Source organism: Mirounga angustirostris, unplaced genomic scaffold (assembly GCF_029215605.1).
Source record: "Mirounga angustirostris isolate CCGP_5_RB_7025 unplaced genomic scaffold, mMirAng1.0.hap1 SCAF_6, whole genome shotgun sequence".
Classification (NCBI taxonomy): Eukaryota; Metazoa; Chordata; class Mammalia; order Carnivora; family Phocidae; genus Mirounga; species Mirounga angustirostris.
The window spans coordinates 30,424,458-30,441,256 of record NW_026991714.1 but is presented as its reverse complement, the minus strand read 5'-3'; positions in this window follow the sequence as shown (position 1 = coordinate 30,441,256).

The window sequence follows — 16,799 nt, the reverse complement described above, 5'->3', positions numbered from 1 at the left end:
CCATCCACGTCATTGCAAATGGCAAGATCTCACTCCTTTTGATGGCTGCATAATATTCCATTGTGTATATATACCAAATCTTCTTTATCCATTCATCTGTCGATGGACATCTTGGCTCTTTCCACAGTTTGGCTATTGTGGACATTGCTGCTATAAACATCGGGGTGCACGTACCCCTTTGGATCCCTACATTTGTATCTTTGGGGTACATACCCAGTAGTGCAATTGCTGGATCATAGGGTAGCTCTATTTTCAACTTTTTGAGGAACCTCCATACTGTTTTCCACAGTGGTTGCACCAGCTTGCATTCCCACCAACAGTGTAGGAGGGTTCCGCTTTCTCCGCATCCCTGCCAACATCTGTCGTTTCCTGACTTGTTAATTTTAGCCATTCTGACTGGTGTGAGGTGGTATCTCATTGAGGTTTTGATTGGGATTTCCCTGATGCCAAGCGATGTTGAGCACTTTTTCATGTGTCTGTCGGCCATTTGGATGTCTTCTTTGGAAAAATGTCTGTTCATGTCTTCTGCCCATTTCTTGATTGGATTCTTTGTTCTTTGGGTGTTGAGTTTGATAAGTTCTTTATAGATTTTGGATACTAGCCCTTTATCTGATATGTCATTTGCAAATATCTTCTCCCATTCTGTCGGTTGTCTTTTGGTTTTGTTGACTGTTTCTTTTTCTGTGCAAAAGCTTTTTATCTTGATGAGGTCCCAATAGTTCATTTTTGCCCTTGCTTCCCTTGCCTTTGGCAATGTTTCTAGGAAGAAGTTGCTGTGGCTGAGGTCGAAGAGGTTGCTGCCTGTGTTCTCCTTTAGGATTTTGATGGACTTCTGTCTCACATTGAGGTCTTTCAACCATTTGGAGTCTATTTTTGTGTGTGGTGTAAGAAAATGGTCCATTTTCATTCTTCTGCATGTGGCTGTCCAATTTTGCCAACACCATTTGTTGAAGAGACTGTCTTTTTGCCATTGGACATTCTTTCCTGCTTTGTCAAAGATGAGTTGACCATAGGGTTGAGGGTCCATTTCTGGGCTCTCTATTCTGTTCCATTGATCTATGTGTCTGTTTTTGTGCCAGTATCATACTGTCTGGATGATGGCAGCTTTGTAATAGAGCTGGAAGTCTGGAACTGTGATGCTGCCAGCTTTGCTTTTCTTTTTCAAAATTCCTCTGGCTATTCGGGGTCTTTTCTGGTTCCATACAAATTTTAGGATTATTTGTTCCATTTCTTTGAAAAAAGTGGATGGTATTTTGATGGGATTGCAAAGAATGTGTAGATTGCTCTAGGTAGCATTGACATCTTCACAATATTTGTTCTTCCAATCCATGAGCATGGAACGTTTTTCCATTTCTTTGTGTCTTCCTCAATTTCTTTCATGAGTATTTTATAGTTTTCTGAGTACAGATTCTTTGTCTCTTTGGTTATATTTATTCCTAGGTATCTTATGGTTTTGGGCGCAATTGTAAATGGGATCGACTTGTTAATTTCTCTTTCTTCTGTCTTGTTGTTGGTGTATAGGAATGCCACTGATTTCTGTGCATTGATTTTATATCCTGCCACTTTACTGAATTCCTGTATGAGTTCTAGCAGTTTTGGGGTGGAGTCTTTTGGGTTTTCCACATAAAGTACCATATTATCTTGCAAAGAGTGAGAGTTTGACTTCTTCTTTGTCAATTTGGATGCCTTTGATTTCTTTTTGTTGTCTCATTGCTGTGGCTAGGACTTCTAATACTATGTTGAATAGCAGTGGTGATAGTGGACATCCCTGCTGCGTTCCTGACCTTAGGAGGAAAGCTCTCAGTTTTTCCCCATTGAGAATGATATTCGCTGTAGGTTTTTCATAGATGGCCTTTATGATATTAAGGTATGTACCCTCTATCCCTATATTTGGAAGAGTTTTGATCAAGAAAGGATGCTGTACTTTGTCAAAAGCTTTTTCTGCATCTTTTGAGAGGATCATATGATTCTTCTTCTTTCTTCTGTTAATGTATTGTATCACATTGATTGATTTTCGGATATTGAACCAACCTTGCAGCCCAGAGATAAATCCCACTTGGTCGTGGTGAATAATCCTTTTAATGTACTGTTGGATCCTATTGGCTAGTATTTTGGTGAGAATTTTTGCATCCATGTTCATCAAGGATATTGGTCTGTAATTCTCCTTTTTGATGGGGTCTTTGTCTGGTTTTGGGATCAAGGTAATGGTGGCCTCATAAAACGAGTTTGGAAGTTTTCCTTCCATTTCTATTTTTTGGAACAGGTTCAGAAGAATAGGTATTAATTCTTCTTGAAATGTTTGGTAGAATTCCCCTGGGAAGCCATCTGGCCCTGGGCGTTTGTTTTTTGGGAGATTTTTGATGACTGCTTCAATTTCCTTAGTGGTTATAGGTCTGTTCAGGTTTTCTATTTCTTCCTGTTTCAGTTTTGGTAGTTGATACATCTCTAGGAATGCATCCATTTCTTCCAGGTTATCTAATTTGCTGGCATACAGTTGCTCATAATATGTTCTTAAAATTGTTTGTGTTTCTTTGGTGTTGGTTGTGATCTCTCCTCTTTCACTCATGATTTTGTTGATTTGGGATGATCAAATTATTTTTATTTGGTCAATGGCAAAAGGTCTATAAAGTAACACAAGAAATTTTTAAATGTGTGCTATAAATTAGTTCCAAAGGAGTATAAATTTTAAGAAGAAGTTAGGTTTCTAAAGTAATTGGTGTCTTTCTGGACTACATCAATCTAGAAGTTGAAACAAACTGTTTTCATTGGCTCATCTTTCATCTCCAGAATTGCTATCCCCACCCTCTGTTCCAGTCTTGCTAGAAGAGTCTATAAATCCCAAAGGATGTCTCATATAGTAGCCATCATAGACCTCCAGGCTATTTGCCCTTTGGTATGCTCTGATCTGACCTCCCAGGAATGGCTCCAAGGATTCCATGTTCTTTTCACAGTGACTCCAGGTCTGGCACACAAGGAAATGCCCCTCCACAAAGTGGTAGTGACTGAGCCTTGTTCAGAAGCCCTAATAATGGTGATACTGTTTAAATAGCCACTTTGTCTCTCCAAGATATTGGGCTAATATCTCAAATTGTGGGTGATGAATAGAAGAAATGAAAAAGGTCCAGACTAAATCTGAGTAATGCACATTATGATCATCCTATATCTTTCCATCTGTCCTTCGATCAGGCTGCATTTGTCTTGCTTACAATGAATTTCTTCCCATGAAAAGCTTAGCTTTTGCTACAATTAGACTAAAATAGTCTTGTAAATAAGGCTAGTTATAGCTGTATTTTTAGCAGGTTATTTCTTATATCTGGAGCCTTTTGATATACTAATATAGATAAAACAGTGAGATGAAAGGATTTGGATTTTTTTCTATCATGAAATGTGTGCTATTACTTTCTTAATAGAAATATTTATTATTTAAGGGGCGCCTGGGTGGCTCAGTCATTAAGTGTCTGCCTTCGGCTCAGGTCATGGTCCCAGGGTCCTGGGATCGAGCCCTGCATTGGGCTCCCTGCTCCACAGGAAGCTTGCTTCTCCCTCTCCCACTCCCCCTGCTTGTGTTCCCTCTTTCACTATCTCTCTGTCAAATAAATAAATAAAATCTTAAAAAAAAGAAAGATTTATATTTAAAATGTGCAAAAACTTGTACAAACAGAAAGGAAATAAAGAAGTGTGTTTTGCTTTAGAAATTTCTGACTTACCAGCACATACCATGAAAAACATTTTTTTTTCCCCAGAACCGGGTAGAAACAATACATTTGAGCTTTTGAAGATTGTCTTCACAAAGCTTCTTACAGATCATAAATTAATACCCTAGATTAAAATTTTTCTAATATTTCTTTGGCCAATATTAAGTACTAAGCACTCATCTCTTCAGATGAGATACATTCCTTCAGTCCTAGATTAACCTATAATGTTTACATTTTTTAGGATATGTCTGCTTTAAAGAACATGCATGCTTCAACCTCTGTTCCCTATCATCTCTGCTGGACATGAATTCAAGATGGCTAGTAGATATGAAAAAGCACTTAGATTCCTCCCATCTCTGAAATTTTGTGTTCCATGACCTGAAGTAAATCTCCTTTGATTATGGAAAGCTTTTTATGTTGCTTTTTCAGTTCTACTTAGCTTAAAGCATACATTTAGCATATACTCCAGGGTCAAATTCTTTTTTAGAGGATGCAGTAACTTGGAGATCTTATAGTCAATTTGGAAATAAAAACTCATATATAGGTAAAATAATTTGAAGCATTGTATCACAACAGGGGAAAATGGCCTACTGAGAAATAATAATACCATATACAAATGGGTGGTGAAAATCATACTAAGCTTTCCTAAACAATTATGATGGTGAAATAGAGTAAATTTCATTTCAAAGATCAGATTTTTCACACATGTTCTGTGTAAACAAAATTTTTAAAAATCTATTTTGAAATTTCATGGGAAATAAGTATTACTTCCTTTTCATTTCTATCTGTAATTATTTGCTTGAGAACAGTTTCTCATTATTAATTGCTAAGGTTAGATTAACTTTCTTAGTGCATATAGAAATAAAAAGGCTTAATAGTATCTCTTCAATGCTGTGAGTAATGAGACTCTTTACCCCTCTAGTTATACATCTGTTGTTTTAGCAGTACCACTCTCCCAACATGGAACCGATTGTTTGGACTGAAGATGTGAAGGTCAAATTTTGACCATATTGAAAGATAAGTGTCAGAATATGGAACAGACCTACTTCTCCTTATTTCTCTTACTAAGTACAGCTAAAAACCTTGGACATATGCATAAAAGAAACAGAAGACTCTGAAAGTAGAGAGAAGACTGACTAAGGACATAGACACTAAGAAATTAATGACATGGTGGTGAACTTCCAGAATTTTCTTTTTGCCTCATATATTCTGGATTGGATACTAGAGAATCCAGCAACCCAGCAATACCATCAGATGCAGACAAAAGATGTCACAAGAAAAGCATGCTCTCTCTAGCCAAAGGACCAAGAAAGGGGCCTAGCAAAACAGCACTTTTAGACAATAACCACCCAACTCCATTCAAACATCAAAAAACAGACAAACAAAAAACCTTATAGCCTCACCCCCAACTAATCAGCAAAGGCTAAGAAGAAGGCCTGGACTCCATCATACCAAGACTTTAATAAAGTGTCCCAATTCCCCAACCATGGTCATGTCAGAGAAGGCTGGGTAGCAAGGAGCTGGGAATTTTTTTCCCACCCCAAAGTAACACCTCCACCCCTTTGTGGTGTCAGTGGAGACCATGTGGGGAGTTTGGACTTATACTCTGACTTGGGAGTAAGGAGATACTCAATTCCCTCCTTGCTGAGTTAGTGTCAGAGAAGAATGAATAGGAATTAAGGACTTTTGCAACCTCTCAGCATTAATGAGGACTGCCTATCTGTATCAGTAGAGGCCACATGGGAAGTAGTAAGGAAGCACCTCTCCTCCTTTCAGACAGGGTGGCACCACCAGAGGCCATTGGGAACCTCAACTCCCATCCCTGCTAACTAGTAACAAGGCACCCCTCCTCCTTGAAGTGTCAATGAAGGCTAGGTGGTAAACGATTCCCATGCAGCAGTAGTGAGGTAGTGCCACCTTTCTTCTGCCAGGGTGGTATCAGATAAAACTTGGTAAAACAGAGGATTTAAATAAGACCCAGATCTTCATAGCATAATACCCCAAATGTCCAGAACATAACAGAAAATTATTTTCATTCCAAGAACCAGGAAACTCTCAACTTGAATGAGAAAAGGCAATCATTGCCCAACTGAACAGAATCTCAGGGATATGTGAAACTGTAGCAAAGGACTGAACACCTGTGTCATTAAAATAGAGTCCCAGAAGGAGAGAAAAAAGAAAGTGGGACTGAAAGAGTACTTAAAGAAATAATGGCTGCATTTATCAAATTTGGCAAAAGATATAAATTACAGATTCAAGAAGCAGAGTGGAACCTAAAAAAGATAACACCCCCAAATTCTGTGCCAAGACATACAATAATCATACTTATGAAAACTAAGAAAGAAAAAATATTGAAAGCAGCAAGAAAAGCTACACTTTAGCTATAAGGGAAAAATAATTTGAATAACAACAGATTTCTCATCAGAAATCATAGAGGGCAGAAGAAAATGGCACATTTTCCAAGTGCCAAGAGAAGAATACTGTCAACCAGAAACCAATATCCAGTGAAAATATCCTTTAGGAATAAAAGAGAAATCAAGACATTCTTAGATAAAGAATAACAAAGAGAATTTATTGCCATCAGTGCTATCTGAAAAAAAAAATGGCTAAAAGAAGTTCTTGAAAGGGAAAGATTTTTTTTTTTAAGTTTGAAATAGCAGGGCAACAGAAAGAGCAGAAATATGGGTAAATGTAATATGCTTTCCTTTTTCTTCTTAAGTTTTCTAAATTATGTTTGATGTTTGCAGCAAATATTATAACACTGCTTAAAGCAGTTCTTAATGTGTATAGAGGAAATATTTAAGGCAATTTTATTACAATCAAGAAAAAATAAAGGGAGATAAAGTTACTGTACTTCACTTGAACTGTTAAAATGTCAACACCAGTAAATAGACTGATAAATTACTTATATATAGTGTAAATATCCAGAAAAATCACTAAATATATATATACACATATACACACACACAGATACGATAAAAAACACAATAGATAAATCAAATTTGAAGTCTAAAAAATTCAAGTCACACATAGGAAGGCAGGAAAAAGAAAACATAGAAGTGAAAAACAGAAGGAGCAAACAAAAAAAGAAAATGTCAGATGTAAACCTTAACAGATCAATAATTACATCAAATGTAAACTGTCTAATTACATCAATTAAAAGACAGGGATTTGCAAACTGGATTACTATTCATACAAACAACCACTTGGATTGATTTCAAGGGCATTATGCACCTCAACAGAACGCCAGTAAATGCAGCTGTCACAGTGCCTCAACCACCTGTCCCAGGAAACAGCAGCCTTGGCAATGTCATCATGAGTCTCACAGAAACCATCAACAGCAGTAGCAGTGATGAAGAATGGCACTCGAGTGTCCTCCTTAGTGGCGGACACTAGCAAGGGGGCAGAAAAAATGACAAAAATGAGTGAACATAACAGAGACCCTCTTGGCTTTCCATGTAATGACTGGGATGGAGTGAACATTAATTAAGTTAATGAGGCACAGAAAATGCTATGATGACATAATACTTTATATTTTATCAGCATTATTTTTCATTTACCTCTATCTGCATTTTTACTGGAGGGGAAAATTGAGAAGAAAAATGCTCAGATAAAGAGGCCCACACTGGAATCTGAAAACAACTTTTTTTAATGCAAAAAATAAGACTCAATTCAGGAAGTGTTAGCTTACAGAAGAATGCTGTCTATAGACTCACATATATGTTATGAATAATTAATTGGTAATATTAATGAGCAAGTTAATTAAAATAAGTTGAGCTTTAGTTCAGCACAATAATAAACTTCAGAGGATTCACTGTAACTTGATGTGATTAGACTCCTGATTCACATGAAATGATAGCAGTGTAACTTAACTCAAACAGGCATAATGAATGCTAGGTAAAACAGTATAGTTGCCCAATTAAAGAAATTATGAGCTTGCAGTTGAAAACCATGAACCTAAGTGTAGATGCATTTTGCCTGACATTTATGAGGAAAAAAAAGAGAGAGATGAATAGGACTAATACACTTCAGGCATGTTTTATAAACTACAAAGCCAGATCCACAGAATAAAGGGTATTTTCTGGATGAAATGCATAAACTTGACAAAAAAATACAATGTTGCAAAGATTCAAAACTAGCTGGGTGACTCTTTTTGGAAAAAAAAATCAGAACATTCAAAAAATCATTTCCTTGTCTTGCTGAAAATTTTAACTACTATGAATTACGTTTTAGTGAGGAATAATGGCAATCGACAAGTAAACAAACAAGAAAAACAACTATAGTTAATGATAAACTTCTCTGAAGAAAATAAAGCCATGGTGATAAAAAAAAAAAAAAAAAGACATAGCTGCTGTCAGTCCCTGACAAGAGATGATACAAAGAAAAACTGAGTTTCTTAATCTTTTGCTTCTAACTTCTCTGTCAAATAAAATTATTTTTCATGCCAAAAAGAATGAACAAATTTAGATAGAAGGAATTTATGTCTAAGATTGGTAAGTTGATAAAAAATGTACTTTGATTCTCTTTTAAACCTCCAAAATATATTATAAATGGAATGGTATATATTATATACTAGATAAATATATTGTCATCAGGGTAGACCGATGATGAGTTAAACATAATATGATGTAATCTGATAGCAATAAACATAAAAACTTTCACCAGTGGCCAAAAACCACAACTGTACAAGTACAAAATAGGGAAGACATGCTGTTTTTTATATCCTATTTCATCACTAGACAAGGTCATTATAAAATTTGAGTGATGAAAGGCTAAGAGCAAAGATGAAAATAGCAACTGTTATTTTGGATCATGGAGAAGGGGGTGATATGGACTTTGATAAGAAGCCAAAACCTTGTCAATGATGAAGTAGAGATTGGTTAGGTCAGATACTGTGTTTACTTAAAAAGATATATCAAACTGAAGCATGGAAACATAAGAATCAAAATCCCTAGGAAAATCAATGACTGACTTACAAGAAGAGAAAACAGAAGTCCGTAAGCAGGCATGCAAATAATCCACACAAATAGTTATGGATACCATTTATGTTATAGAAGTATCCTCCTTAAGGACACGTAGATTTACCCTTGTACCTAGAATTTAATATGACATCAGGTAGTTTACTATGAATGGAATCAAATGTTTATTCTGGAGTAGAGGAACCTCAGTGAAAACAAGGTAGCTATGTTCAAATACTTGAAGACTTATCATAAAAACGCAGGTGTTGATTTGTTATATGTAGTCTTAAAGAGGAGATCTAAGACCACTGGTTGATCTAAAAGAGATGCATATCTTAATTAAATATAAAAATAAACTCTTTGAGAGTTTTTTCCAAAAGTTGAATGAGCTAGCTTAGGACATATGAATTGAAAGTATGCAATAAAAACCTTGTAGGGAAAAAAACTCAAATACTGAGTAAGGTGATTCAAGTAGATGACCAAGAATTTTTTGACCCTAAGTTTCCATAATTTTAGTTATTAAGTGTCAAAGTGACTAATATGATTTTTTAGTTTTATGTCCTTAACTCAGCAGTTGAAAAAGTATAGAATGAGAAACTAAAAAGAAAAGAAAGTACATGAAAGGCAAAAGGAACTCCAAGAATAATCACTTCTGCTCTTTTTATCTTATTCATCATTATTACTACTATAATCATGTAATTCTCCTTAAAATTCTTCAATGGTTCTAGACTTCTCATTCAGCATAACTTCTCAGCCTAACATTCAAATGTTTCTAATAATTATCTATAACAATTCTTGAAGCTTTTATTTCCAGTCAAATTCATTCTCATCTTTCAAAACTTCTTTCTCATCAGTGACCTCTATCCTCTATTCTTTCCAATTTGTTCCCAATAAAAACATAGCCTGGTGATGGGTATTAAAGAGGGCACGTACTGAATGGAGCACTGGGTGTTATACACAAAAAATGAATCATGGAACACTACATCAAAAACTAATGATGTAATGTATGGTGATTAACATGACATAATAAAATTTAAAAAAAAATTTTTTAAATAGCAAAATATTAGCACTTTTCTAACAGTTGGCACCCAGACATAGCCAGTTTTGATCACAGAAACAAGTATTTAGTGAAAATCTTAATACCAGAGATAAAACAGCATAGGCCCTAAAGGAATGCATAATCAAAGAGAGAAGAAAGAAAACAGAGTGTGAAGTGCTTCACCATGAGAAGCTTAATGTGCACTTAACAGCAGTGCTTAATAACATTCTTATGAGAATCAGTGAAGGACTTGTAACAGGAAATACACCTCAGTTGGTTTGAAGCAAATCTAAGTATAAATAAGCTAACCAGGCAATGAAGTATGGTTACTCAGTGATTTGCAAAGTTTTCAGTATACGGGTGGGGGAGGGATGAGAGATAAAACTGAAAAGGAAAAAAGGAGATCATAAAAGATCTTTGATGCCACGCTTAAAAGTTTTTTTCTTGTCTGTAAGTGATAACCCATCAGTCAGTATAAATGTAAGAAGAAATGTTTGAGCCATGGAGGAATATTCCGTCTTGGTATTAGAGATCTGTGCCTTTAGGTCTTCAGTATTTAAGGTCCTTGTATCACGGTGTCACTAGCACTAAAGCCAATACAGGTAATACTTCGGTCAATGTACAATGACTAAGATGGTTGCAAATAAGGCCATGTGGGAGCACAACTGAGACCATGTTCCTAGGGGTATGGGGTAGCTTAATGAAAGGGAAATGCTTGGATTCATCCCAGATAAAAAGGTGTTAATATACATCTGGTCCCCCAAACAGAAAGAGTATTGTTCTTAAGTTATTTGTAGGTCATTAGTTGAAACCCATGAAGCATTTCCCCATAGAGTCATTATGGCAGATGGTTAGATCTACTTCTCATCTTTCAACCAACAGGAGCCAGCTACTCTGACTTCCCTGACCTAGAGTGATGTTTCAACAATAAAGACGGATAATGAGATAGATGGGGGATATGCAGGGAGTAGGGCAAGAAATAGAAGGCAGAAGACAGAACAAGTACTCCAGGTAGATGTATCTGCCAGCGTCCAGAATGTACTTCTTGTGTAATTACCTGGAAAATCTCTCTCTCCCTCCTGCTCCCATATTTGGCTTCTGATCATCCATACTTTCCTATCCAAGCCAGTCCAATAACTAAAACAGTCACCCAGACTTGTCCACCTCTGAGTATGTGTGAGTGTGTTATTTTCTAAGGGTGTTGTTATCATTCTGCCTTCAGAGAATGAAATAGGGCTAATTCAATAGGCTAGATTACAAAACCTATTCTGTTCCAAGGATTTTAATCTAAGGAGGAAGTGATGCAAGACATGAGCCCTAAGGATGCAAGCAGGGAAATGGTGCAAGAGACAAAGTTCAGCTCTTCTTTTTCCATCCCCTTTCTCTTTGTCATAACTAATCTTTCTACCCAATTCCCTGACCTGAATCCTCACCTTGTGGTCAAGTGAGAAATTGGAACTATACTTCTATGCAGCACAGGATTAAAGAATTGTGCAAACACAGAGCTAAAGAATTAAAGGCAACTTTAAATGTTTAATATAGATACATATTTTTTACTTTAAAGAATTATTTTAGGGGCGCCTGGTGGCTCAGTTGGTTAAGCGACTGCCTTCGGCTCAGGTCATGATCCTGGAGTCTCGGGATCGAGTCCCGCATCGGGCTCCCTGCTCAGCGGGGGGTCTGCTTCTCCCTCTGACCCTCTTCCCTCTCGTGCTCTCTGTCTCTCATTCTCTCTCTCTCAAATAAATAAAATCTTTAAAAAAAAAAGAATTATTTTAAATATATTTAATTTTAAAATCATTGGCTTTTAAGACAAAATACAATATAAAGATAAAAATCAAGATAAAAAACTAATTCATGGTCTATAATAATGTTTAAGTTATTATACTTGTATAATTAGGCCTTATATATTTATAGTTTTGGTTAACTCTTACTAGCTGGAACATAAGCTCTTATTTCTGACTACAACTTCCTCAATAAAAAATGTCTTTTTAGTAGGGGAAAGCATCTTCCTGTCTGACAAATGCATAATGCATAAAATATTAAAGATCTTAAAATAGCAAAGTGGTATGATCCCAGAGAGAGGACATCTTTATGCACATGGTAACTCCCTGATCAAAACAGATATGTTCCATCATCTCTGAAATATAAGCTGGGATTTGGTCTCCTTGACCTTAACCAACCTGTGCAATAAACCAACAATTATTTAAGTAATATTTCCAGTAGCTACAACATTCAACATGCAGGAAATCAAATCCCGGCTCCAATTAATAAAATGTAACTTCAATATTGAACTATTAAACAAATTTTCTAAAAACTCCATGAATCCAATGAAAAAGAAATTCTCTTAATCAAAACATCATTCGTGTGAATTAACTAATTCTAGCCAAGGGAGCATAAGTTCTTTAAAAACACAATTTTTAATATGATGGTAAAACATTGATTTAAAAGATATATATTATTAATGACAAATATCAGCTGTTAAAGTGGTGTTAAGGGAAGCTAAATGCTTGAAAACACAAATTCACACCATTTAGAATCTGGCACAGCAAAATTAAATGTTTAGGAAGCAAATTGATATCCTTGAAAATCTGGGATAGAAGTGAATAAGATGTTAACATTTTCATCTTTAACACCTCCCATATGACAATAAGGTTCTGCTTTTCTTTTTTCTAATAATGTACCTGTTTAATTTTTTTCTGAAAAAAAAAAAAGGCATTGAAAACCAGAAAACAAGCATGCATTCAATTCAATATATGACAATCAATTTTATGATAATTCAATCTTACAACACTCTTCAAAGATGGGTAATAGTCAAGAACCATTATCCCTAGTCTCTATTTTGTTGTACTTTACATACCATGTTGTGTCTGTTAATAAGTTGCTACAGATCTTTAAAGATTTTTACCACTCGGTTTTGACTTCCACATCACATTTCTTGATTTAAAGGCTTCACCAGGTATACTGCAAGCTGAGTTTCCCATTGCAGTGCTGTGGTCCAAATTACTACTCAGCTGCCATAATTGATAGTTGCATTCCTATTCTCTGAAGTCAGAATATGGTATTCTCCTTGTCTTGGTGGTACTGAATAAGTATGTTTGTCACCACTTGATTAAATATGGGACTTCAACTCCCATATTTTCTGTGATGTGGGTATATCAAGAGCTGAATTGCTCTATTTGATAAAAAGAGATCACCTCTGGTAGTAGAAATCAAAGCTATCATTCAGCAAAATGACATACTAAATACACCCCCTGGAAAGGTTTTACACATGTTGGAGGAATAAAATCAGATCCACTGGTTAGGATTCTGCCAATACTTACATCTATTTATTCTTCTCAATGCCTGATGTTCACAAATGAAGAAGAAATCCCCCTTCTTACATACTTTCATGAGGAGCTTGCAAGTCTGAATCTGTAAATAATATTTATTTAGCAGAAAATAATTTGTGCATGCTGTAAATTTGGCAGGTAGGATGAGATTAACTTGGGAAGACTGGTAATAATGGAGCACTTCTATAATGCTTGAGTTGAGGAAGGGACATTAGATTAATATGTATTTAGTTCTAAGTATGTACCAAGCACTTTCACGTATAATATTTCATGAAAACTTCTCACCTGCCCTAGGAAAATTGTATTTAATCCTCTTTTTAGGAACTAAAGTCCACAGAATGCAAGTAATTTCCCAAAGATCACACTGCTAATAAGTGCAGAGCTAGGATATGCATAAACTCTACCTAAACTCTAAATTCCATCATCTTTCCTCTGTACCAACAAGGAAAACTCCTTTGTCTCTACTGGCTTTGCAATACTGAGGGTAATGCAATAGTGCACCACAGATGAAATAAAGGTTGGATCCACAAAATAAACTATACTATTACAAGGTTTTTTGTAACACGGTTTTCAACTTTTAAATTCTGTAAGTCTCCCAGTTTAAGGCTAGATGCATAGATTATTTCTACGGTCTCACAGAGAAAGGGATGAAGGATCCTTCCATGGAGATTTCCATTTGTGCTTTTAGGTAGAAATCTGCTTCATTTTAGGCAGAGATTTGCCAACTATCTCAGGTGAGTCAATCCTGGAAAGTATAGAATTGCCTAAAACCTGTTTTCCTGAAATATACTCTTTGATAGGGTTAAAATCAAAATCGGAAATACCTGCATTTTTATCTTGAAATAGTTAGAAATGCCTTCAAGAAATGGAAAGGAACCACTGCAGTCTTCACATTTAGTGCTATTTGAAATTTTCCCCGGCAATCCTGTGTTCTGGTATACAACGCAGCATATTCAAAATAGTTGTGGGAGAACAGCTGTACTGATCAGACACAGATTTTAAAAGTGGATGAAATAGCAGTATTGTGTCATCAAATCTTCCAGCCCCAGGAGCAAGTGATAAGACATGTTCTTTTTTTTTTTTTTTCCCTTTGCAGGTGCAATCATTTACAACTAAATGGAAGGAATGTCTCTCACACAAGCAATTAATACACACTAGAATTTTCCCAGTAACCAGATGGCATGCATTTCATACCAAGCTTTTTGAAATAAGAACTAAAATCATCTGCCAATAAGTTGCATGGAAGTTTTCCACAGTCTCCTTAGGTGACCTCCTTTAAGATTTTGAATTTTTTGAGGTCAGAAAGCTTATAAATATTCATTTCTTGGTGACTCACTTTCAGGGCTGTGGTGGAGTAATTATAGAATAATTCTAGTTAGCCATCATTGAAAATATTCTGACTTTAGCTTGTTAGGTTATCTTTTTTTTTTTTTTTTTCCACTTTCTGCTTGTTTTCAATACAGTTCTTACTCAGAGTGCCACATAAAGAAACGTAGATGAGTCTGTAAGGCTATGGACAATGTTATTCTCTTTAACTAGGGACATTATCTCTGTGAGTCCAAAACTTTAGAGAATGTATGAAAGTACTGAAATTATAGTTAAAATTTTTTCAATGTAAGTAAACATTGTTTTTGCCTAAATAGCATCTGTTGCCTCCTCAGCTGCAACTGATGCTCTGTTTTTCTTGGGGATGATATCCCTGCCTTCTACCAGTCCCTAATTGAAGGGGGGATATGTGATCTAGATCTGCCTAAGGGGCTCCATCATAGGAGTCATTCAGGATGATCACATGTCCCAAGCCAACCAATCAGAGCCAGCAGAACACAACTATGGAATTTTTGTTGGAACTATTTAGGAAAAAATGTCTTTCTTTTCCTTTAGACTTAAAGCTTGTAGAATGTAAACATGAGATGCTGGTGGACATCTGGTTACCATGTAAGGGAGCTTATTTAGGAAGAAAGCTAGTACAGTAGAAAGAAGATCGCAGAGATGGAGTAAGAAAGAGGAAGAGAGAGACAAAGACAGACACAGAGAGACAGAGAGGGAGGCAGAGAGAGAGGGAGAAGAGAAAAAAAAGGAAGCCCTAGATGCTGCTGGAGCCTAATTCTATCCCCAGGATTTTTTTTTTTTTTTTTTAAGTATAAGGCATAATACATATCTTGTTTGCTTAAGTCAGATTGAACTGGATTTTCTGCTACTTGGAAATAAGAGTCTTGAAAAAATATATATATATAGCAAATGATATTTGTGCTCTCTCTAACACTGGAAAAACAATATGTGTTCCCAGGCATTGATTATTCTATGGGAATGTTCTCCTCAGATTTGGAATAGAATTCATTTCCCTAGAAATATGAATCAAAATTCTCGTTCTATCTAGATAAACCAAGATATGGATTGCTTGCTTGTCCAGTCTCATACTAAGAGATGGTCTAGTGAACATGAGAGTGGCCCTTGAGGAAAATTCTCTTACTCATGAATTGTTCTTTTTCTCTTCAACATTTATACACATGGAGAGCAGTATCATAAGCTGTAGGATTGTTGTTATTGTTTTCCATACATGAAGGAAACCACGTAACTTCAAAATGCCACTTCTTTCCTAAGCAAAAAAAAAAGCAGTAAAACACTATTTCAGATGCCATCTAGACTTATAATTTCCTTTGTCCTTTTGGGTTCAGCTTTCAGCTTCATTTGTTCAGTATGGTCCTGACTGGATTTATGAGGCGTAACTGGGCCATTCTAGTCTATTTCTCACAGTAAATGTTTCAGGCTTTCCCTCTCTCTTTACTCTAGCATTTCTGTCTATATGTCTCACTCTCAAAATCATCAGACTCTCAGAGGACCTGTCCATTCTCAAGCTGTTCCTTTTTCTGTTCTCTTTATCATGTTCCTTTCCACCTCTCTAAAGCTTTGCTCTGTCACTTCTACATGCTTTTTTATATTTACAGTCTTTCCCGTTTTCAATCAACTGGCTCTTTCTTTCTCTTTTTCCTTCAAGTATAAATATATATATATATATATATATATATATATATATATATATATATATATATATATATATATATATATATATATATATATATATATATATATATATATATATATATATAACTTGCCATGGGAAAAGAAAATCCTGGACATGATCACCCCTTTCAGGTCCCATGCTATGGGAAGTCTTAGTACCTACCATCTGCCTGTCTCTGTGTGGTTTGTGTCTTCTAATGGGAGTTTTGTGATTAAGTGGAGCTATATGACTAGATCTGGGCAGAGTTGTGAGTAAAAGGGACTATGTCACTTCTAAGCCAAAATACATAATTGTCAATGCGAGGTTGCCAAACAATTGACATTGTTTCTATCTGCTGATACAGTCAATACTTGAGATAGTGGATGTTCCATTGACTTGGAACCCAAAGTAAGGAGACATGGAAAAGAACATCAGCCAAGGCACATGTAGTGAGTAAAAACTTGTGTTAATTCATTCAAGTCTGAAGATTGTTTGTTACTGTGCCTTAAAATGGCTTATTCTGATTTATATACTTACCATTCTGGGTGTTTTTTTGTTTTGTTTTGTTTTGTTTTGTCAGTTTATTTATTTAATTTCTAATCTCCTAAACAGAAGGTTTTTTAGATGTTGCCACTATTTTCTGAATGTTCCATCATTTCTAATAGGTAAATGTGGCTTCCATAATACTGAAGGTGACAAACTCGTGCCATCCTAGTCTGTTGTTCTGCCTTTATTTTGTGCTATTGGACTTTCTGCTGCATCTCATACCACTTC